This window comes from Globicephala melas, chromosome 15 (genome assembly GCF_963455315.2).
Source record: "Globicephala melas chromosome 15, mGloMel1.2, whole genome shotgun sequence".
NCBI lineage: Eukaryota > Metazoa > Chordata > Mammalia > Artiodactyla > Delphinidae > Globicephala > Globicephala melas.
Window position 1 is genome coordinate 76,130,919 of NC_083328.1, and position 24,080 is coordinate 76,154,998.

The 24,080-nt window shown below is 49.5% G+C and overlaps 1 long non-coding RNA gene across 2 annotated transcripts in view; it reads left to right on the plus strand.

The window, feature by feature from the left end:
* LOC115843234 (uncharacterized) overlaps positions 1-24,080 on the plus strand; it is a 290,851-nt gene that overhangs the window by 187,029 nt on the left and 79,742 nt on the right. For both annotated transcript variants that reach the window (XR_009559219.1, XR_009559217.1), the window contains one exon: positions 21,303-21,627. This is a non-coding gene — a long non-coding RNA (uncharacterized lncRNA). The remainder of the gene's footprint in view (positions 1-21,302; positions 21,628-24,080) is intronic.

Genomic DNA, 24,080 nt, shown 5'->3' on the forward strand with positions numbered 1-24,080 from the left:
TTACTGCTTTGGTTTGACACTGTCTCCCGGCCCAGAGTAGGTATTCAATATTTGCTGAATGACCGAGTGGGTAGAAAATGTGTTATGCACACGATATGCTTCCCTTCCCATACCCAAGGCAGACTTTGTTAAGCAGAGTGGTCTCTGGGTTCATCAGACTTGGGAGAAGATCCTGAAGTCCTACAGTAGATGCTCCCCACAGGTTGGGACTTGTCATGCAAGTTGACTCTATTCACCACGTCTGACCGAATCCATACCCAGGTTGCACGCCCTCGTTTAGCGCTAGTATTTTGACTGTTAGGTTTGCAGCTTTGTAGCACGTCTGGGGCATGTGCATTACCGGCACGAAACTAAGACCCAGATCCGCATGTCCCAGGAAGCCCCCTGCCCAGGAGGGGTGCCGGGGGCAGTAGGTTCCGTGTCCATCTTGTCAGGCTGGCAGATAGTTTGACGTTGGATGACTTTCTTGCTTCCTGAGCGTTTATCCTCTGGAGTAAGAAACAATCGCAAATTTATTATTATTATTTTTTTTTACCTAGGGGAGCCTACCATACTCCATTTTGCCTGAATTCTTATTCCTCCTGTTGCAGTGTTGCTGAACTTGAGGTTGTACTTGAATCATGAATCAGCTCTTAACCATGCTTCTGAAATCTTATTCCCAGCCTAGTACGAGCAGACCCAAGCCCACGCGTTATTTATGCGTCTAATTTAGCTCATTGCTCGTACAGCTTTCCTGCTGGAGTCTGCATGGTTTGTTGGAGGTTGCTTGCATATAGAATTGTTCATGTGTTTGATCACCTGGAGGAGGCACACAGCTGTAGCAAGCCCTGCGGCCCTGTTTTGCAGCCCCCGTCTCTCCTGGGTTCCATGGGAGCCCTTGAGGGGCAGCAGGGCCAGGCCGAGTAAGGCCTTGCCGGCCCCAGTAAGGACTTGGGTTTTGCCCCAAGTGTGCTGGGAGGTCACTGGAGGGCTCTGAGCAGAAGAGGGACGTGACGTGACTCAAGTTGGACAGGGTCCTTCTGGCTGCGAGAAGGTGGGAGCAGGAGACCCAGGGAGGAAGGAGGCTCCCGCGACAGTCCAGGTGGGAGAAGATGGCAGCCTGGCCAGGACGGAGGTCCCGTGGCGCCTCTTCCATCACCCTCTGTCACCTTCCCCGGAGGCGGGAGGGGGAACGGGGCTCATCACTGCAATGCTGGGATCTTCCTGAGGAGTTTCAGGGACTCTCAGTGATCTACCTGCCAAGTTCTTTCTGGAACATGCATAAGGATGAATGAGATGCCTGCTTGGAAGTTGGGAATGTCTTTGGGAAGAAGGTTCTTTTCTACTGATCTGGAGTTTGTGGAGAGTATGAAATTATTTGAACCTAAAAAAAATAATAAATCTAAGGATTAGGCTGATCCTGCAAAGAAGCAGTGTGTAGTCAGGCTGGAGGAGTAGAGGAATGTTCCAGAATCCTTTGAACTCCCAAGTCATTGTCCTGCTGCTGCCTGAAATGTCACCATTAGACCCCTTGGGGCCAAGCAGTGCCCTGGTCCTGCTTCCTCTTCTCCCCCCACCCCACACCAGTTTTTCGGTGCAGACACTGCTGGGCATGCAGTTGCGTTTTCTGTGTTTTTCCGGCCACGGTGACATGAAAGCAGTAGGACCACAGCAGGAGGAATCCCTGAGTGAGAAGGGCAGGCGACAGGAGGGACACTCCTGGGATTCTTTAAAATCGCCGTGAAGAGGGGGTAGGGCTGCTTAGAAGACTGTCTGGCACATAATCTGTGCCCGGTAAGTATTTGCTGAATGAATAAATAAACTTATAGCTCCAGTAGCCCCGAATCTCTTCATAGTGTTGGCATGTCTTAGTTTGATTCTTAGGTGAGAGATTCTGGTTGGTTCTCTTTTCGGCAATGGCGTACCTGCCACTAACGGGGCTTCTAGAGAAGGACAGAGCCTTTTTGACGGGAAAGAGAGGAAATGCCTGTATGTCATTCCCTTGTCAAAATCTGAAATCACCTCCTGTTACCCACAGAATAAGTCTATGAAGTCTTCACCTTGATCTTGAAGCCCCCTGGAGCCCAGCCATATCCCCTCTCTACTCTTTCGTCTCCAGATTAACCTAGTTCTGACCTGTCTACTCCCCTGTGTTCTCACCTTTGACTTGACTCATCACTTTCCCCACCTGACACTTTTCCCCTCTTCTAGCCTCACACAATAAGCTTGGAATTCTTCACTTTGTCTAACTTTTTGGAAGAACTTATATGAGACGGAATTGACTCTTCCTTAATGTTTGGTAGTGCTCAACCTACAAAACCATCTGGCTCTAGGGCTTTGGAGGAGGAGAAAAGAGGTCTTTTGTTGTTGTTGTTGTTTAGCGGTACGCGGGCCTCTCACTGTTGTGGCCTCTCCCGTTGCGGAGCACAGGCTCCGGACGCGCAGGCTCAGCGGCCATGGCTCACGGGCCCAGCCGCTCCGCGGCATGTGGGATCTTCCCGGACCGGGGCACAAACCTGCCCCCCCTGCATCGCCAGGCGGACCCCCAACCACTGCGCCACCAGGAAAGCCCGAGAAGAGAGGTCTTTAAATGCCATTTAAAAATTTTCTTGAACATACTACCAATGCTATTTTAGAACTCCTATCTGCTTACTTTAATATCTGGAACATTTGTGGGCCTGTTTCTATATTCCCCTTTTTCCCTTGGTCTTGTTTCTTGGTATGCCTGGTGACTTTTGACTGAATGTTGGACATTGTGCATGAAGAATTCCAGTCTCTGGGTTGCGATTTCCTCCAGAGGTGAGTCACCCTGTCCTCTGAGAGGCAGCTGGTGTAGGAGGGACTGAGATGACTCTGGTTACCTCCCCTTAGGGTGTCATCCTCTAGACATCCAGCCTGTGATGTTGTCTAAGGCCCATCCTCCTTGGCAGGTCCTGGACTCAGTGATTTGCCCGCTCAGTACTAGGAGCTGGCCCCAAACTATGCTCTGTTTTCCAGGTGGTTTTCTTAGGACTCTTGCCACGTGCAGCCTAAGAATTCAAAATATGCCTTAAGGGGAAAACCTTACAGTAATGGGCTCACTGCCCTGCACCTTTCTTCTTCAGGGATCTTGCACCATCAGCTCCTGGATGCTTTGCAGCTCAGACCTCCAATTTGTGACCCCTATGGCCACATGTGAGGGGCAGAAGGGCAGAGGAGCTCAGAGGGTGGGCCCTGGAGCCAGGGGGCCTGCCTGTGAGGTCCAGCTCTGCTGCTTCCTAGCTGTGTGACTTTGGGTGAGATCTTAGACCTCCCAGCCTCCCTGATGAGTAGCAATAAGAAGATTGTTAAGAAGATTAAATGAGGCTAATTAACAGGCGTAAGGCTTAGGGCAGCACCTAGCAGCAAGGTGCCCGCTAGCGTGCAGCTTCCCACCGCACTGCCTGCTTCGTATGCCAGGGACTCTGCTCTCAGACACCCACTAAATGGAGCCTGAGAGCCGTTCATCCAAGGACACGCAGCTAGGATGAGCTAGGACCTGGCACTTTTCCTGCCCACGTGGTCTCCCTTTCTGGAAAATGTAGGGGCATCGGGGTGAGAAAGGGAGTGGTCTCTCCAGCTCTAAAAGGCTGTTCAAGCCCTGGGATTCTGCAAAAAGGCTCTGCCTGGAAGACCTAACATCCTTCCACACCCCACCTTTGTGTCCTAACAGCTTACTGGAAGAGCCAGTGGGTGACAGAAAGTTGCCACATGGTCACCATCTGAGGACTCTCCAGGGTTCTTGTGGGACAGGAAGCGTGAGTGCTTCTATCCACTCACCTGGGTGCACAGCAGAGCTGGGCAGCCTCCCCACGCAAGCAGTGGCCTTTCAGTGTCACTCCTGCAAATCGCCCTCTCACTCCTCCCCCATCCTCGCCTGCCCACCCCGAGCAAGAACCGTGGGGAGAGGCTTCTGAGGCAGAGCAGCCCAAGACTCAAGCTTAGAAATGCAGTGGGTTTTTTTTAAAAATAGCTTCTGACTTTTTGGAAGCTGTTTTTGTCACTTCTGGGTCTCTTTCAGAGCCTCCAGCAATGCTTGCGTCGTTTCGGGAGGTGGTGTTTTCTGCTGGGAAATTTGTTTTGCCACTTCTGTGTGGTGCGATCTTGAGTAACGAAAAGAACACCTCACATCAGGGGAGTGTCGTTCATGCCTCTCCCTGCCCCATCATCCTGAGGAGGAGGTGTGTTTGGTTCACCCATTTTATAGATGACTAAGCTGAGGTCGGGAGAGGAGGAATTTGCAGATGACGGTAGCCTGCTGAGTCATTTGTGCAGAGGTATTTAGCAACAGTGAGCTGCGGGGCTGGAGCAGGGCCCAGAGACCCCAGCTGTGCCAGGCACTGGCCACTTACCTACAGCATCACGGGAAGGTCTGGGGGTACAGGGCAGCCCTGGGGCAACAGGAGGGCATTCATATCTCAGGGCAGGAGTCACTTACCAACCGGTGCATGTTATTTACAGCTGGTGCCAGTATATTGTATTCAGGATTCTTGGGTTGCAAGCAACAGAAACTACCTCTGGCTCATTTGAGCAGTAAGGGACTGTTTTAGTCTGTTCAGGCTGCCGTAACAAATGACCATGGACCGGATGGCTTAGACAACAGACATTTATTTATCACAGTTCTAGAGGCTGGACGTCTGAGATCAGGCTGCCAACATGGTCAAGTTCTGGTGAGGGCCCTCTTGCTGGCTTGTAGACAGCTGCCTTTTCCTTGTATCCTTACACGTAAGAAGGAGGGTGAGCTGTCTGTTCTCTTCTTATAAACGACACTTAACCCCGTTCAAGGGGGCTCCACCCTCATGACCTAATCATCTCCCAAAGGCCCCACCTCCAAGTACCCTCACATCAGGATTAGGATTTCAACGTATGAATCTGGAGGGGTCACAAACCTTCAGTCCATTGCACGGACTTCACTGAAGGATATGGGCGTGGCTCACAGAGTAGATGGGAAGCTGGCTAGCCAGGCCCAGGAAAGGATGGGGGGCAGAGAACTCCAGGAGCCTCTGTGGCAGGAAGTCTTGGGCAATCCCTTTGCAGTACCGCTCTAGGGCAGAACTGGCTTCAGCATTCTGGTCCTCACAGCATCCAGGAAACGGCCTGACTGGTCCAGCTTGGGTCACGTGCCCCAGCTTGCTTGAGAGAGGGCAGGGTGCCTTGACTGACAGCCCCACTGTGTGCAGTGGTGGATGAATGGTGCTCCCAAGAAGTACTGGAGTGTTATTACCAGAAAAAGGAGCAATGGAAGCTGAATAGACAAAAGCAACAGATGTCTGTTGCAACTGGAGTGAGAGCAGATCAGAGAATAACTGGGCTGGTCAGCCCTCTCATTGAGCAAATGGGCCCAGAGAGGTTCAGAGATTTACCTGTGATCACAGAGCAGGGTATTATCACCCAGACTATCTGGGGCCAAATTGGTGGGTGATGTTTTCTTCGCCAAACCCTGCCTTACTATGAAAACTTTACTTTAACAAACAGGCTCAATAGGTATTGACTAATCTTCTCTGTGTTTTCACTGTACACACATTGTGTGTCAGTCACTGTGTGGTTGCCTTGGACTCATTTTCTCAAATCATCCCCACAGTACTCCTCCTGGAGTAGATCCTGTTATTACTGTTCCATTTTGCAGAGAAAACAAAGGCTCAGAAAGATTATGCACCTTGCCCTGGTACTGGGGCAAGAATTTTTAAAAGAAACGTTTTATTAAAACACATATTTAAAACAAAAAAACGACATATTTAAGAAAAATGTATACATCTTAACTCTTTTTTTTACTTTTGGCTCTGCTGCATGGCTTGTGGGATCTTAGTTCCCCGACCAGGGGTTGAACCTGTGCCCCGCTGCAGCAAAAGTGCAGAGTGCTAACCACTGGACCGTCAGGGAATTTCCCAAATCTTAACTCTTTAGTTCAGTGAATTTGCACCCGGTGCCAGGTAACCAGCCCCCAGCTCGAGCAACAGATCCCGTGTCCCCCTGCGTCCCCCTCCACCCTGCACTCCTGATTGGTAAAACTGAGGATTCATATTGCCTGACTTTGAGTTTTATGTAAATGGAATCGTATACACATGCTCTTCCGTGTCTGGCTTCTTTGAGCTCAAAGTTATGACTAAATTGCTCCATCGCTGTCCTGTGCACTGTAGGATGCTTAGCAGCATGACCTCTACCCATGAGATACGTAGTGCGCCCTGGCTGTGACGACAGAACTGTCTCCGGACATTGCCAAATGTCCCTGTTGGGGCAAAATGGCCCCGGTTTGAGAATGGCTGCACGAAAGTACTGCGCTGTGCGAGCATACCACGTTTCATTGACCTAGTCTGCTGCTGACGGATGTGGGGGTCCTGCCCAGTTCGGGGTTATGGAATAATGCTGCTGCCACCATCCCTGCATATGTCTTTTGGGGAGCTCTCTGTTCACATTTCCACCACATGGGCACCGAAAAGTGAACTTCTACGAAATAGGATGTGCATATGTTTAGCTTTATTAGATTTTTTCTGCCACATTTTTTTTCCAAGTGGCTGTACCACTTCCCACCCCACCAGCCACAGATGAGAATTCCAGTTTCCTCCACATCCTCACGAGGCTTGACTTTGAACTGTGGGTTTCTGAAGGTTGGGGCCTGACTCTTAACTCCTTTTGGTGTCCCCACTGCCTGACAGAGTAAACCACACACAGAAACACTGGTTGCTGAACAACCAAAGACATGAATTCTGTCTTTCTGCTCAAGGTCCTGTGATCCTGATGGCGCAGTGCTCAGCTCTGGCCACCGGGGAGCATTTACCCCTCGGGAGCGGCTCCTTCCTGCGGGGATGACAAGGTCTCTCTCCCCTCCACCCGCAGCAGCTGGTGAGCTCTGGGGATGAGGCCACAGTTTCACTTTCTGTGAATTCCATATCCTGACACAGCTGTCAAAGCCACGTGTCATAACTGTGATTTCAAAGGCTTACTGACACCATTTCCAAGCTTCGTCATTCAAACAAGACTTGTCAATCACCCGAGAATCAGCTTCTCCCTTTACGCTGTGGCTATATTTTTACAGCAAGGTGGGGCTCTTTATGACGCTGTTGAACTGTTCCAGCTGTTCTGCATATTTCTTTTTTTTCAATTAATTAATTAATTTATTTATGGCTGTGTTGGGTCTTCATTTCTGTGCGCGGGCTTTCTCTAGTTGCGGCAAGCGGGGGCCACTCTTCATCGCGGTACGCGGGCCTCTCACTGTCGCGGCCTCTCCCATTGCGGAGCACAGGCTCCAGATGCGCAGGCTCAGTAGTTGTGGCTCACGGGCCCAGTTGCTCCGTGGCACGTGGGATCCTCCCGGACCAGGGCTCGAACCCGTGTCCCCTGCATCGGCAGGCGGACTCTCAACCACTGCGCCACCAGGGAAGCCCCATTCTGCGTATTTCTTAAATATCAAGCACAATGAAGGCGGACGTCACTTCCTCCTGGCCTTCCCGGCAGACATCGCCACCGCTGTGCCGTCATCATTGTCGTCATCATCATCGTCACCACGCTGCTGATCCATGAAGCTTTATATTTTTAGAGCCTTTTCACCCATACGATCTCATTTGGTCCCCACAATAAATCTCGAAACACGAGCAGAGCAGTGAACCTCCTTTCACTGGTGAGGAAACAGACAGGCAAGTAAGTTGAGACTCAGCTGCCAGATGGCACTGGCTGCCGGTGAAATCAGGTCTCATCAACCTGCATACATTCGGATGCTCAGGTAGAGTCCGATTTTTCAAACTACAAATGCAGACTGCAAAAAGTTTACACTTCTTTTTCCTACAGTTGACCTCAAACTCGCATTCTGCCCGCTGGTGGAAATTGTAATCAGGTCAAAGGAGTCATTTCCAGGTTTTGTTCTCGGTCATTTCAGGTTTAAACGCAGCTGTTTCACGATTCCTTCACCCCCCCCCATCCCCAGGGTGGCACGTGCGTTTGGAGGGGCTTGTGTTGGCTCGAGATGAGAGGGAGGGAATGTCTGCTTTTCTGCCCTCAGCATCCCCCATGCTGACCACGGCCACTGATATCTGAGTCCTTACTGGTCTCCAGCTGATGGACCGACACAAACCGTGTCCCACCATGAGCGCTTTTCTGTCCACTGACCGACTCTCTACCATTTCCTTGCTTTCCTCAAGGGCTTGGGAAACTTCCAGATGCCCCCTGAGCTCTCTGGGGCCACAGGAGACGGGAGGTCGCATGTTCTCTCATGCTGCCACGTTGGTGGTGAGGGAAACCTGCAGGATCTCGCTGGTCACTTGCGAGCATGTCCGTAAACTCTCAGGTGGTGTCGCTCTGTACCTCACTCCCAGGTCTTGATGGAGACGGGAGAGAGGAGGGTCCCTTTAAGTGACAAACTAGTTCTTCTCTCTGAACCTCCCAGAATCCACCAAGCCTATGAAATCATGTAATTTTAAAGACACACTCAACTCCATCACATATGTCTTAGAAGGTTTTTTTTTCCCCTCTGTTGAAATGTACTGCCTTTTAAATCATCATTCATTCTTCCTAAATATTATTTTTGGTTTATATATTGTTTATTTTTGTGACTTGTTAGGTCATGAACATTGGCTTTTGCCCTTCCTCTTGACCTTGATCTCTGCTGGAACTCTAAAGCCTACATTTTGAGACTCTAAGTCTGGGAATGTTTCCTCCTAACTTCGGCTGTTGCTGCTTTGGACTCTCCTACCAGAGGCAGTAAGCTCAGTTTGTGCCCCCAAATGTGGGGAAGGTGATGTCTCCCCTCCAGGCAAAGGTGATTTATTAGAAACGATAAGCCACAGGCATCAACAGCAAGGCATCGCCTGCCTACAGTAACGATGCTGAGTAAAAGGTTAACGAGCATTCAACGTGCTGTGAGATAAAACATGATTCAGAGAAGGCTCTCCCTTCAGGTTAATTCCAGGAGGGTTGTACGAGCTTTGAGAAATCCTCAGTATTCCATCTCACGTTGAACATTAAAACAGGAGTAACAAGTGGAGTAAGCACCCTATGGTTATTCCCATGTCTGTGCCAGGCGCTTTTCCGTAGTCACGTGATCTTTCCTTGCCGAGGCAGAGCTGTCAGTGCTCCTGTTTTCCAGGTGAATTGAAGGGACCTGATCAAGGCCCCAGAGAGATTCAACTCCAGTCTGTCGGACACACGCTGGTCCTTGACTCAGGTTTGGGGCCTCCCTCCTTGACGTTCCAAGAAGCTGGAGCCGAGGACCCTTCCGTTTTCTCTCTGTCACTAAGGGGTAAGCATTTTTACTCCCTTTGACAGTAACTGCTTCCAGTATCACATGTTCAAGGTGAAAATGCTCTTCATGGGCAGTGTGGTTTTAGCACCACTTTTTTTTTTAAATTTATCGTTTCAAAAAAGTAAAGTGACAGGACTTCCCTGGTGGTGCAGTGGTTAAGAATCCACCTGCCAATGCAGCAGACATGGGTTCGAGTCCTGGTCTGGGAAGATCCCACATGCTGTGGAGCAGCTAAGCCCATGCACCACAACTACTGAGCCCGTGCGCCACAACTACTGAGCTCCCACGCCACAACTGCTGAAGCCTGCACGCCTAGAGCCTGTGCTCTGCAACAAGATAAGCCACCACAATGAGAAGCCCGTGAACCACAATGAACAGTAGCCCTGGCTCCCCGCAACTAGAGAAAGCCCGCGTGCAGCAACAAAGACCCAACGCAGACAAAAATAAATAGTTAATAATAATAATAAAAAAGTAAAGTGAGGAATGTGCAAGGAGCTGGGTTCTTAACTCCAATAACATCCAATAACAGCCTCGCACCCCTTCATTCCAGGGGCTGGTGCCAGGTAGAAGTGTTAGGAGAGACTGAGAAACAGGAAAGAAGGAGCCCCCGTGCAACTTTCAGGACCCCAATAGGTTCTTGATGTTAATGAACTTTAGCGCCCTGTGGGGAGTTTGCAGAAAATGGCAGAACTTGGACCTCAGCCCACAGCTTTCCATTCCGTAGCTCTGAGGCGGGTCTAGAAGTTAGGTTTTTCACTAGTTCCCCACTGGCCCTTCAGTGCAGGAGACCTGCAGACCTTGCTTTGTGGAATCCGACACCAAAGCTTCCATCCCTGCCAGTAACAGCCCCGAGGCCAATCTCAAGGGGACTCTGGACTTTGAACTAGCTTCAAAGCAGCTTGGTGTAGTGGGACCTCATGAAACCTGGAGCCAAATCCAAGCCTCATCTTAAGCAAGTCGCTGTAGCTTCTCTGAGCCTCGGCTTTGTCACCCAGAAGACAGGGACTCGCCCATTCCTTCCCACCATCAGCCCTCAGAGCCTACTTGTGCCAGGTGTTACGCTGGCTTTGGAAATTCAGCAGTGGGCGATGCACAGAACCTGCCTCTCCTCCTTCCCCCCTCCACCAAGGAGCTCACTGATGCAGGGGAACAGACAAGCAGGGTATGGGGATCTGGGAAAGGCTGCAGGAAATTGCAAAATCAGGAAAGGCTTCCCTAAACACCTAGAGCCGAAGCTGAAGCCCGAAAGACCTCAGAGTGAGCAGAGCAGGGGGAGAGCCAGCGTGCTGCACAGAGGGGCAGCCACTGTAAGCACCTGAGCTGAGCGAACTCACGGGGAAAACTTCACCTGCTTCCTTGTGGCTGGAACACAGCTGGGAGAGGTTAGGCTTGAGGAGTGGGCAGGGTCTTGTCAGCCTCGGGAAGCTTGGACTTCTTGCCCTTTGGCAAAGGGGACCCCTGAGAAGGTTTGGATCAAGGGACAGAGAGACGGGGAGCAGAGGTGGGAAGACAGGTCAAGAGGCTGCTGCAAGAGAGTAGCCAGGATGGATGGTGACCTGCTCTAAACAAGCAACATCACAGGTGGAAAGAAGGAGGCTGGAGAGGTAACGGGAAGAGGATCAAGTCAAGGAGACTGATGTAAGTGGAACAGGAACGTAGGAGCAATCTGGGCACCCTCCATGCTTAACAACTAAAGCAGTGGTAGATACTCAAAAATCGTTATTGGATAAATGAAAAATTGTGCGAATTATCTTTGTTCTCAACCCTGTCTGGCTATGAAGAACAGATGAGATCTTCATATAAAAGCACTGGAAACTTGTACAAATTCAGAAAGTGGTTCAGCTACTAAAACAGAGTCCCAAAATAGTAACGGCTGCAACATAATAGAAGGTTATCTTTCTCTTTCATGCAACAGTCTGTGTAAACGTATGGGACTGATAGGTCAGCTTCACAATCGTCTGAAATCCAAGCTCCTTCTCTCTTGTTGGTCTTCCATCTTCCATGCATTGTTTCCATCTCATGGCCCAGTATGGCTGCTTTAGCCCCTGCCACCACATCTGCATTCCATCCATTTCCATTTTATCTGTGTGCCAGCCAGTGATAAAGGGGAAAGGGCATGCACTTCCTTTAAGGACATGACACAAAGTTGTACACATCACTTCTAGTCATATACTTTGGCCAATACTCAGTTATACGACCATACTCACCTGCAGGAGAGGCTGGGAATTGCATTCTTATTCCAGCAGTCATAGTCCCAGCTAAAACATGACAATTCTATTTCTAAAAGGAGAGAGGAGAAAAAACTGGGGGAGACAAATAGTCGGCCACAGTACTCATCATTTGAAACCCATTTAGCAAATTCTAACACTTGTTAAATCTGGATGGTATACACATGGGGTTGATTAGATTATTATTCTCCGTAGTTTTCTGTATGTTTGAAACACTTGATAATGATAAAAAGTGCTATATTGAAGTGAGCATCTCCACCATTTATCTCCATTTTTCTCTGTCTCTGCCAGTTACTCATTGTGATTTGTTATTTGGGGCTACAAATAACAGCATACCTGATTAAGAGTAACTTAAAGAAGAGGAGTTTGTTACTCAACAAGAAGCCTGAAGACTGGGGCTTCCAGGTTCCATCAGCAGTTCATTCGTGTCAGGATCCTCATCAACTCAGTGGTTCTCTAAACCTTTCTTCATGGTCCCAAAACAGTTGCCACAGTCCAGATGTCATCTATTCACACCACTGCATCCAGAGCATTTCTCTCAACCTTGGCACTGTTGACATCTGGGGCAGATTAGTCTTGGTCGTGGCACCTGTCCTATGCATTGTAGGATGTGGCCTCTACCCACTGGATGCCAGTAGCACCACCCCCTTAGTTGTGATAATCAAAAATGTCTCCAGACATTGCCAGATGCCCCATGGGGGACAAAATCACTCCCAGCTGAGAATAACTGGTCCAAACTAGGAAAGAAGGGAAGGAAAAAGGAAACTATTTTCTCAGTGCAGCTTATTCTCTCTTCAGTGAGAAACACATTTTCCAGAAGCCCCAGAAGACCTTCCCCTTGACTTCCATGGGCCGGGGTGGGTCACATGCCCACGCTTTACTGCAAGAGACCCTGGAATGCAGCTTCTGCCATTTTCTGCTATTCTAGGAGGAGTGGCTCTGCTAGGGAAGGAGGAGGATGGAGACGGCTGTGGTGTGTGTGCTCAGCAGCATCCGCGTGATGGGGTTTCACAGGAGGGACCAGGTATCTTTCCAGAGGTCTTTAAACAGGCGGCAAGGACTGTCTGTGGAGACAGCCTGACTTGAAGGATGCGGCTCCCTGATATTAGTGTTACATGCTTTACACCATGGACGTGATGAATTGTCGCCTCACCTCTGTGGGGAGGGACTATTTTTATCCCTCTTACAGAGATGAAGACATGAGGCTGAGAAGGATGAAGCCACTTGCTGCAGGTCCCACAGCTCCTGAACGGGGGAGCTGAGTGCTATATCTGTCTGTCTCCAAAGCCCATGTGTGTCACAGAGTCCTGTCAGGGGACAGAAGCCACACCAGCTTTTTTCACAGAAAGAATTAGTATAAAGGATTGTGAACTAAGTGTTAAAAAAAACGCAAGAGGCAACAAGAGAACATGAAGGTATCACAGAGGAAGCAACTTCTGGGAGCAGCTGCCACGCCAGGGCTCTGGGGACAAGGAAAGGAGCTGTTGAAGCCTGTGGGAGGGTCACCACGGGCTCGGCCCCGGGCCTCTGAAGCGGGCACTGGCCAGCTGGTGCTGGTGGCCCTGCACAGCACAGAGAGGCCGGCAGTGGGACTCTTGGAAAAACTACAGATGAGAACAGACTGCTCCAGCTGCAGTGAAGATGTACTGGGAAGATGCTGAAGCCAGAGCTGGACCAGGAAACAGACAGGACAGAGCGTGTGCTCCTGCATCCTCCAAGCCCACCAGCCGGAGGAGAAGGACAGAGCGTGTGCTCCTGCATCCTCCAAGCCCACCAGCCGGGGGAGAAGGAAGGTGGTTTTCAGAGACCCAGCCCAGCACCACAGGGCAGAGCTCAGAGAGGTGAGGGGCTCAGGAGCAATCCGTAATAATCAGCTCACCGGCCAGCCTTCTTCCCTCCCTGCCGGATGCTGGGAGCTAGGCGGGCTCCCTGGAGAGGGCAGATGATTGGTTATCTGCAGGGCTGGGCCAAGAGGTAGCCCTTCAGGCTCCTTCGGTGCTCAGGGGGCCGGCTTGAGAGGAGATGCGGCAGGGCCACAGATAAATCCAACTGGCCGCCGGATTTCCAGACTCCCCAGTGCCTTGCTTGATGTCACATGGCTCTCAGCTGTCATCATCCCATTGAAGCTCCTTCTGCTACATCTTCCTGTACTGCCGAAGCTAGACGGGAAAAAAGGAGCCACTTCCCTGGTTCCTTTGCACCTAGGATATTTGGGATGCGATTCTGCTCCTCTAGCTGAGATTTGAAGGATGGTGAGGCCAAGGCCGTCCGTCTTCCTGTTGCCCTGGGTTTTCTGGAACCATCCAGTTTTTTCATAACTGCATTTCAGTGACCATTCGCCAATTATGTGCAAGGTTTAGGGGTCTTTGCAGAGGTGAAGGCTTCTTGTTTCCAGGATCACAGCTTCTACTGTGTGTTCTTGAAGCCAGAAGTTCTGACAGCTGCGTGTGGGTCGGCACTTTCCTGATGGAGGTAGGTTCACCAGCTTCCTTGGTGGGGCAGTTCTGCTGTGTTTTTCCTGGAAAGCCAGCCCAGAGACTGCTCCTTTTGAAATTCCAGTGGCTTTTGTAAGCACGTATTACCTTCTAGTAATTTCTTTTTTAAAAAAGTAGGTAGAGGGGCTTCCCTCGTGGTGCAGTGGTTGAGGGTCCGCCTGCCGATACAGGGGACACGGGTTCGTGCCCCGGTCCGGGAGGATCCCACATGCCGTGGAGCGGCTGGGCCCGTGAGCCATGGCCGCTGGGCCTGCGCGTCTGGAGCCTGTGCTCCACGGCAGGAGGGGCCACAGCAGTGAGAGGCCCGCGTACCGCAAAAAAAAAAAAACAAAACAAACTAGGTAGAGTGGCTCCTTGCTTCTGCAGCTGAACGCTGACGACTTCAATCATGCCCGTGATCTTCACAACAACACTGATTCCATCTTACCGATGAGAAACCGAGGCCCACAGTAGTTCAGCATCCGGCTTGAGGTTACACTGAGTAGTCAGTATTAGTGTCAGGACCATAATATGAACCCAGATCTTCTGCTCCCTAACCCTGTGCCTTCCCACGTAATCCCAGGAGGGTGTGGTTTTTAAACTGTAGTTGAAAGTGCGGTCTGAAGCCCGCATTTCACTTGCAAATCAGAAACCACTTTTGTACTGAATTAATTTGAGCCTGATTCTTGTTTGTTTCAATTGCATGATTGAAAAGGAATAATGATTCTCCTCTGGAGAATAATGATTCTCCTATCAGGTTGAGTGGCTGTGATTGGCAGGGCCCTGCACACACACACACAGCAGCTCCACGGCGGCTACAGGTGGGTGCCCTGTGCTGTTGACCCTTGTCCCCAGCCCCGGGCATGAGTGTAGGACAAGATGGTACAGAAGGGTTCATGATTTCTCAGGCCACTCAGTGCCAGGTGCTCGGCCCCGGGGTGAATCACATGATTGTTGACCATCTGTGTGCAGTGCGGGTGGCCACACCCTGGTACAGATCAGAAAACACCATTCTTTAAGGTCGCAGTTGATCAGCAGGTGCATGGCGTGGCTGTAGTTTTGACCAGCTCAGCCTCCTGTCCTCGCCTTGCTGGTAACAGGGTGACAGCACCCTTGTTTTCCTTTGCAGGGGGCCTTCCCATCCTCAGGCCATGTGAGGTTTCTATCGCAGGCTCCAGGGGGAAGGCCTGACTCGGGCCTGAATAAGTACCACATTCCATCCCTGGATTACAAGGATTTGGTCAGGTGCTAACCTGTGGCCCAAGTGCGCTAAAGGAGGATTGGTTCTGTGACTTCTCTTGAATTATTGGGGAAGAGAAGATGGTTCTTTCTGTTGGAGTTAAAGATGCAAGTATGGATCTGCTGGGGTTAGTTACCCCAGGCAGACAGCCTGCCAAAAGGTGGAAACCGGGGAGGGGCAGTGGGGAGGTAGAGCCAAAAGAGAGAGGAGACAGATTCCCAATGACACTGTTTACAACACTGGATCCAGCCCTACCTGAAACCATCTCCTCCCACCATAGGTTTCTCAGTTATGCAAGACAGTGAACTCCTCACTTTGCTGAAGCCAGTTTGAGTTGGCCTCTTAGTTACTTTCACTTCACTGTATCCTGACTGCTACACAGATCCTTTTTCCAGGGGTGTTCCATGTTCTTTCCACCAAACCAACCTGTCCCCCTACCTCCCACCCCAGGTGGGTTAAGCTTGGATTGGTCTAAACTACAAATGACTGAACTCCTCCAGGATTGCCAACCTAGCTTCTCATGTGGCAAACACTCAAGGTTCAGTCTGTCATGCTTCTTTTATTTCTCCAAATTTTTATTTCTCCAAATTAACTTAGGATTGGCTTAAGATGACACCTACCAAGTTGCCCTGAAATCAGTGTCCCCCTCGTAGGGCTTTTGCTCTCTGCTTCCCTGGATGGTCAGTGAGAAGGCATCCTGGAGAAGGGGGACAGCTGAACTGAGTTTTGAAGAGTTTTGCATTATTAATACATTAAGGAGCAGGAGAAATGCCCTCCAGGGAACCATCAATCTGTGTGACGGCAGATACAAACAAGAACAGGGGGAAGGCTTGGAGTTTTATGGTGAGGTCAGAGAGCTCCACCAATTTTTTCTTTTAAGACTTTCCATTAAAATGTCATATATAGAGAGAAAAATGTGCATATAAGTGTGCAGCTGGGTGAATTTTCACCAAGAGAACACAGCCATGTCACATGCCTATGGATCCAGAAGCAGAGCATAATCAGTGCCCATGAAGCTACATGTCCCTTTTCTGTCACTATGCCTTCCAGGGGGTAAGGTCTATCCTGACTTCTCACATCCACACCCTGGGCTAGTTTTGCCTGTTTTCAACTTTATGAAAATGGAATCAAATTTTTCCTGTCACTGGCATCTGTTATTCAGCATTGTGAGGTATGCACATCCTTATCATCATATGTAGTTATATGTTGTTTATGCTCAATGCTGTAGGGCAGGGTTCAGCAAACTTTTTCTATAAAGGACTAGATAGTAAATATAGGAGTCTTCTCAGGCCATTGGATCTCTGTCACAACTACTCAACTCTGATGTTATTGTGTGAAAGCAGCTATGGACAATGTTTAAACCAATGGACAGGGCTGTGTCCTAAGAAAATGTTATTTACAAAAACAGGCAACCTGGATTACAAACAGAGTGCCGTAGTTTTCCAACCGCTGCTGTGGAATATTCCATTGTGTGAATATACTACAATTTCTTCATCTATGCCGTTGATGAGTTTTGGGTTAGGTTTTAATTTGAGACTATTTATGAATAGTGATATGAACATTCTTGTACATGTGTTTGGTGAACAGATGTTTGCATTTCTGCTGGGTATGTTCCAAGGAGCGGAATTGCTGGGTTGTAAGTTGTACATATGTCCAGCTTTAGAAGCTGCTGCTCAGTAGTTTTGCAAAGTGGTTGTACCAATTTATTCTCCTCTATCTACAAGCAGCCGTGTCTGCGTCCCAGTTGCTTCATTTCTTTGCTAACGCTTGGCATTTTCACATCAACCTTTCAGGTGGGTGCATACTGGTATCGCTTTATGGTTTCAACTTCCGTTTCCCTGATAAGTAATGCAGCTCAGCTCCTTTTCATGTGTTCATAGCCGTTTTGGATATCTTCTGTGTGAAGTACCTCTTCCAATAACTTTTTATGCCTTTTATTTGCATCAATTACCTTCTGCCTCGACGATAAGTCTTGCTGTCTCCTTTGGGGAGTGTGGCTATTTTCTAAACTCAGGAGTCTTCAGGAGCCCATGTTATGCATATGTTACTAATTTGCCTTTAATTCTACTGTGAGATGTTTGCCCTCTAAGAATCTGTTTCAGGTTCTTTTCCCTTAAGAAATTTTGATCCTGTGCTTGCATGTGTAAGCTCTTTCCCAATTCTTCTTCCTTCACACGCGACAGCTGCCAAAAAGATTTCTCTTCTTTATCTACCACATTTAGACAAAATAAAACAAACAAAACGATCTCTACTTCAGCCTTCATGGGTGCTTTGAGTTTGAGCTCTCTCCCTACTTCCCAAATCCATCTTTCTCTCCCCCTGGTAGTTCTCTCCTTCCCCACTGGAACTCCCACTAGCCCCTCCTCATCTTATCTCCTTTATTGACTATTTTAATGAATTAAGAAAAAGCCCCATAGCCAATCAGACAAGTTTCCTTCCCAGAGAGCAAAGGCAAAGCTGATAGAATTTTTCTTTAGAATTTAAGATGACAAGACTGTGAATATTCTCATGACTGCCTATCTTTGTCTTTGCCACTGGTAGGTTCTGTGTCCATGCCAATAAATATCGTCTTGAACGTTTTTAAAAATGGAAAACAAGTTAGGGGTCTCTCTTATTTGATCCTTGCAATTAAGGACACTGAGCCCATGACTACCGTGGGAACTTATTTTCAAGGACTCTGCTTCCTGAGGACTAACCACGGGGCAGGTACTATGTGCATCAGGTGTCCCTAAGATCATCCCTAGGTTTGACGATTTGCTAAGAGGATTGAGCATATAGTTGAACTCAGGGCTTCTTACGGCAAAAGGATACAGAGGGAAATCCACAAAGGGAAAAGGCATGTGCAGCAAAGTCCAGGGGAAATCAGGCACAAGCACGCCGAGCCCTCTCCCGGGGAGTCACAAGACAGGCATAATTTCTCCAGCAATGAGTTGTGACAACACATACGGAACGTTACCTTCCAGGGATGCTCATTGGGGACTCAGTGCCCAGGGTCTTTACTGGGGCTGGTAAATAGGCACTCCTTGCCTGGCATGTACCAAATTTCCCTGAAGGGAAACAAGTGTTCAGCAGAAACCACACTGTTTGTGCAGATAGTTTAGCTACCCTTGTCAGGGAATGATGGGAACCTTCCTGAAATCTGCCTTCCCAGATGCCAGCTAAGGGCCAACTTTGTAAGCAGACCTTTCAAAGGACAGCAGCCAGAGCAGCTATGATAATGCATTTTGGCAGAGTGAGGCATTTGAAATTCGCAAACCCTCCCAGCAACATCACAAAGCTGTACAATCATTATCCCTATTTGGAGGAGAAAAGACTAAGTCTCAGAAAGGGTGGAGAACTCTACTAAGAGCTAATAAGTGGTAAAACCTGGACATAGACGAAGTGAAATTACAGACCATGTTGTTCTCACCATGCCCCACTGCCTCTCAATTCTTTAATCTTAATATTTAACTGCTTAACAGCCAACCTTTGCTGAGTCCTTTCTATGGGCCAGGCGCTGTGCTAGATGCTTCTCCTACAACAGCTCATTTAAGCCTCTTGAGGGTGTGTGTTATTATTATCCCCGTTTTACAGCTGAGAAAACTGAGGCACAGAGCTATTGAAAAATGAACATCATCAGGCCATAATAATTGTGGCTATGTGCTGGGTGCTTCCGAGGTCCAGACACGGTGGTAAACATTTTCCATGCTCATTAATCTTCATGATATCCTTATAAGATAGAACTGCGGCAGCTCCAGAATTGGGGATGCGAAGGAGTTAGGGATGGCAGTCTGGCTGGAAGGGGCTTGAGGTTTATATATCCCTTTACCTGAGATTGAGGAAACCCGCCTACCCGTGTCAGGGGTGGGGGTGGGGCGAACCTCCAGGGGAGTAGGCACCGCTTTTGTCCCCAGTTTATGGATGAGGTTCAGGACTAGGAAGTAACGTGCTTAAGCCACACAGCAGCTCCCGTGGGTGCCCTGGTTCCACTGCCCCAAGGCACGTTCCTCCTGCGTGGATCTGCCAGCTTTGCCCAGCTGCTTCTCCTCAGCGGCCTCTGTAGAGCAAAGGTGAGCTGAGGGTGGATCTTCATGGAGCAAAGCTAGTATGAGGAGAAGATCCAAAGTTCCAGAAAGCAAGCCTGATGCAGGGCTCCAGGAGTTCAGAGGAAAGTAAGGCAGATGCTTCCAGGAGAAGCACCGGGCAACTCATTCACGCAGTCCAGGAGGAGGGGAGCCGACTCAGGGCTTTGATGAACTTTCAGTGCGAAGTGCCCTGTTTTGTTAGGTGGAGATGGGCCCCACGTGAGTCCTTCCTCATCCTCTCCCACGCCCACCTTTGCCCCACCCTGGCCCCCACCCATCAGAGGAGGAACTTACTTGAGCGAGGGAAAGGGCTCCTTGGAACCCTTGCCCTCAGAGGAGAAGACATGGACCTGGCTGAGGCAGAGCGGCTGAGGACTTCTGCAAGCCCAGGGTGCTAACTGGCGCTTCTAGCAGATACGAGAGAGGGAAACGAGGTAGAAAACACAGGGCCAACCAGAGGGCTCTGCTGGCTCTACTGAGTCCCTGCCGTGTCATGCACACCTGTCCTGAGGCGATGCAATTGGTGAAACATGCCCCCCTCCCTCCGAAAACTGACAACCAGTGTTGATTTTGCCGATTCTAGAAAGTAGTGGCTAATGTTATCGTGCTGATCATGCAGTGTAGTGTGGTGTCGAGTTTATTTTCAGGGAAGGATTCACTTTATTCTTTTTTTAAGACTTTTTTTTTTTGGATGTGGACCATTTTTAAAGTCTTCTTGAATTTGTTACAATATTGCTTCTGTTTTATGTTTTGGTTTCTGGGCCCAGAGGTATGTGGGATCTTAGCTCCCTGACCAGGGATCAAACCCACACCCCCCTGTGTTGGGAGGCAAAGTCTTAACCACTGGACCGCCAGGGAAGTCCCGAGACTTCACTTTAATTTAGAGCATCACGGGGCCTGAAGCTGCTGCTTCCATTGCATTTTCCCTGCAGTTTGCAGAGAAATGAAATAAGGCAGCAGAGACTGCCAAGTTGGGCACTTGCAAGGAGTCTGGAGGCAGCCCTTGTGAAGTGTGTAGGGTTGTTCCAAGGGCAAAGTAATGCTCAGTGGAGACGCGACTTCTGTCTACGTTTGAAGGCCCATCCCCTCAGCTAAGCACCCGGCGCACAGGGGTGACTCAACCTCTCCAACTAGGGAACCGAGGACAACACGGTGCTACCTGACTTTCCAGTTCAGGCCAACTTTGGGTAGGTCACTTCGGTTCTCCAGGCCTCAGCTTCCTAATCTGCAAAATGGAAATAACCATCCTTCCTAAGGCTGTGGTTAAATGAGACAATGAACAGCAAATGTGGGGCACTTAGCATCTGGCACCAGAAAGTGGTTCATAAACGTCAGGTGCTGCTTCTGCCGCTGATGCTATAGTGACCACGGGGTAATACCGAGCAAAGGACGTGAGCGCAGCCCAGTGATGCAGGTGGGAGGAAAGGCTTCCGTATCAGCTCAGGAGCGTCTGCTCCGATTCTCGCCTCTGAGAGCAGACAGTGGATGTTTGCCACCAACCCTTCCTTCCCTCCCACCTTCCTTCAGCTCCTGGAATTTCCTTCAGGTATTAAATACCCCCATGCAGCCAGGGCCTTGGTGAAAGCTGACTCCACCCCCTTGGTCCGGCAGTGAGCCCCGATTGGCTTACAGGGATCAGCACCGCCCATTTCCTGCCCAGTCATTGGTTTGCAGGCAAGCATATGACCTAGCGGATCCAGTCAGGGTGCATCTTGTTTAAACCTGCATTCACCTGCCCCGCATGTGATGTGGAAAGTTGTAGCCGCGGGATGCAGGCAGCCTTGATGGGGATGTTGCTGAGACGGCAGAGCTGAGGAATAGAAAACACCTGGGCCACATGTAGCATTGTTAAGTCTCGGGAATCACCCAACCCGGAAGCTGGATCTTACCTGCACTTTCCGTTTGGACAAACCAGATCTCGGTTGCGCCAGCCAGTGCAAGTTGCCTTTCTTGGTTACTTGCAACCAGAAACACCCTGTCGGGATGCACTCCTGTAGGTGTAATTGTTCAGCTTCCATGTTTGCCTTGGAGAGGACAGTGACCTTTTCTTATCCTCTGTGTTCGCAGCTTCTCGCCAGAGTCTAGGACACCTCAGGCACTCCATCATCGCTTGTTGAATTCACGGGACGTCACTTACCTCATGGAACTTGTAGTCTCCTTGAAAAATGAGACACATGTGTCTGCATCTAAATAAGATGTGAGACAAGCTGGGACCAAGGCCCGGTGCTAGTTCTACAGGAAATCGATGCTGTCATACTTGATCTTCCTCCTTGAAGCGACCTTATGACGCTGGACAAACAGGACAAACAGCGGACGCCAAAACCACCCGTATGGACCGACTGGGCTTGGGAAAATATTCATGGAGACCAGGGGAGGTTTTTTTCCTTAAAAGGTAAGTTGGAATTTATTGAAACTAGGAGACAGGCCCCATACAAAGTGTCCATTAGAACACATTTGGTTCAAATGGGGCAGAAAAATTGGTTGCAAAAATGGCTTAAGCAAAACAAGAGAGAGAGGGAGAGAAAACGTATTGGTGTGTGAAAGAAAAATCCAGGGGGAGCTCCACCTTCAGGGACATAGTGAGCAGAACCTTAGCTCTTCTGTGTCACCCAGAACTGCCTTTCTCTGTGTTGGCTTCAGTCTCTTGCTCTGCCTGGGAGCAAAATGACGGCGGCATCTGCCACCACTACATCCCCATGGGCTCCCAGCTGCATCTCCTCTACCTCGTTGGCCCAAGGGCCCATCCCAGTACCAGTCACTGTGGCTGGGTGAGGGTCATGCTTTGATTAATTTGGGCTTTGGACACACGCTTCACCTCTTTGGGAGGGTCTCATTGGCTGGTCCCTAAGACATTAGGGAGCACTCTTGCCAGAAGGAGGGTGAGGGGTCCTGGGGACAAAAGCAAGAGCGATGGACAGAAAGAGTGGAAACAAAGATATTCACCCATTTTCACGGCACACATGGTGGAAGGCCTACCATTCCTCAGACTCTGCTGGGACTAGGGGACAAATGAGGGACAGGGCTTGGCTTTGAGGAGTTCACAGCTCAGAGGACAGGTGAGAGTTTATTCCTGTCTGGCTTAAAATAAGGACGAGCACAGAGCTGCACAGGACCTCTGGTGTCTCCCAGCCCCTTTATCCCTTCTCTTTCTGTAGGAAGATGGAAATCCCTTCAACCCTTATCACGGCGTCACGTGAATGTGCTTAGGATTGGACCAGCTTCTTGTCCTCTCTGCTTCGGTTTCTGCATCTTTAACATCAGAATTATAAGAGCATGTGCCTCCCAGGGCTGTAGAGAGGGAGAAGAGACGTGGTGCCTGGGAAACACTGAGCATAGCACCAGGGTCCGAGTGAGGGCTCCATGAAGGTTAACTCTGTCCTGTTTCGTTGGGGTGATGTCAGTGGTATTGGGACAAGTCTGCCTGTAACGTGCTTCTTTTTACTCTTCGTGGAGGATGGATGGAGAAGAGGGTAGAGCCAGACTGCCTGGCTGTGGGTTTGTGTCTTAGTCTGCTTGGGCTGCCATAACAAAGTACCACAGACTGGGGGGCTTAAACAGCAGACATTTATTTTCTCACAGTTCTGGAGGCTGGAAAGCTGAGATCAGGGTGTCAGTATGATTGGGTTCTGGTGACAGCTCTCTTCCTGACCTGCAGCTACTTTCTTGTTGTGTCCTCACATGGCAGGGATTGAGAGGGGTGGAGGAGGGACAGGGAGGGAAAGGGAGGGACAGAGAGAGACAGAGAGCTATCTCTTCCTCTTCTATAAGGTCACAGTTCTATCAGATTAGGACCCCACCCTTATTATTTCATTTAACCTTAATTGCCTCCTAAAGATCTTATCTCCAAGTATAGTCACACTGGGGGGTTAGGGCTTCAACATATGAATTTTAGGGGGACACAGTTTAGTCCATAGCAAACAACGTAACCTTCCTAGACCTCAGTTTGCACATCTGTGTCTCATAATAGACTTATAAGACTTATCTCATAAGTCTGTTATGTGTATATAGAAAGTACCCAGTATATCTTCATCACTACTTTTTTTGTCTTACTAGCTAGCAACCAAGGACTTTGATTTATCTCAGCAGCCCCCGACAGCCTCTGGCTCCATCCCCAGCACATAGTGCGTGTTCAGCGATTGTTGGTTTAGTGAATCCATAACGTATTGCTTCGTTTGCACAGTGCTGTGTGCACTGGTGAGATGTTGGGGTATCAGGCCACTGTGTGTGACACATTAGCTAAGATTCAGATTCAGGTGTTGTTACAAAGAAACCAAAATAACAGTATCTGAATCAAGGCAGTTTATTTTTCCATCACATGATAGTCTGGATGAGGTGATCCAGAGCTGGGACAGTGGCTTCATGGCATCAGGGACCCAGGCACCTTCCCTGTTGTGGCTCCGTGATGCCTCGGATATTCCTCTCATTTGAATAACCCAAGATGGCTTCATCTCATCTGCATGGTCCCTGTTCCAGGTAGCAAAGGGGGGACAGAGATGAAGGAAGAGTGTGCCACTTCCCTCCAAAGGCATCCCATTGAACAGAGCTTGCTCATGCAGCCACGCCTAGCAAGGGAGCTGGGTAGTGTGGTTGCCGGTTGGGCGTCCATGAGTTCCATCAGAAAGTGGGGATTCTGTCACTAGCAGAGACACGTGGGGATTGGATATTGGGGCACAGTTAGCAGTCTCTGCCCAAGACTTCTGCTTCTCCAGGGGCAAGGGCTAGATCTCTGCCTCATGGATGAAGAAGAGCCCAGGTGGGAGGTGAACTGGGATTTGTCCAAAGAGAGATGTCCTTTTGGAAGATGAAGGCCGTGGAGAAGGTCTTGTTCGCGAGCCAACACAGGAT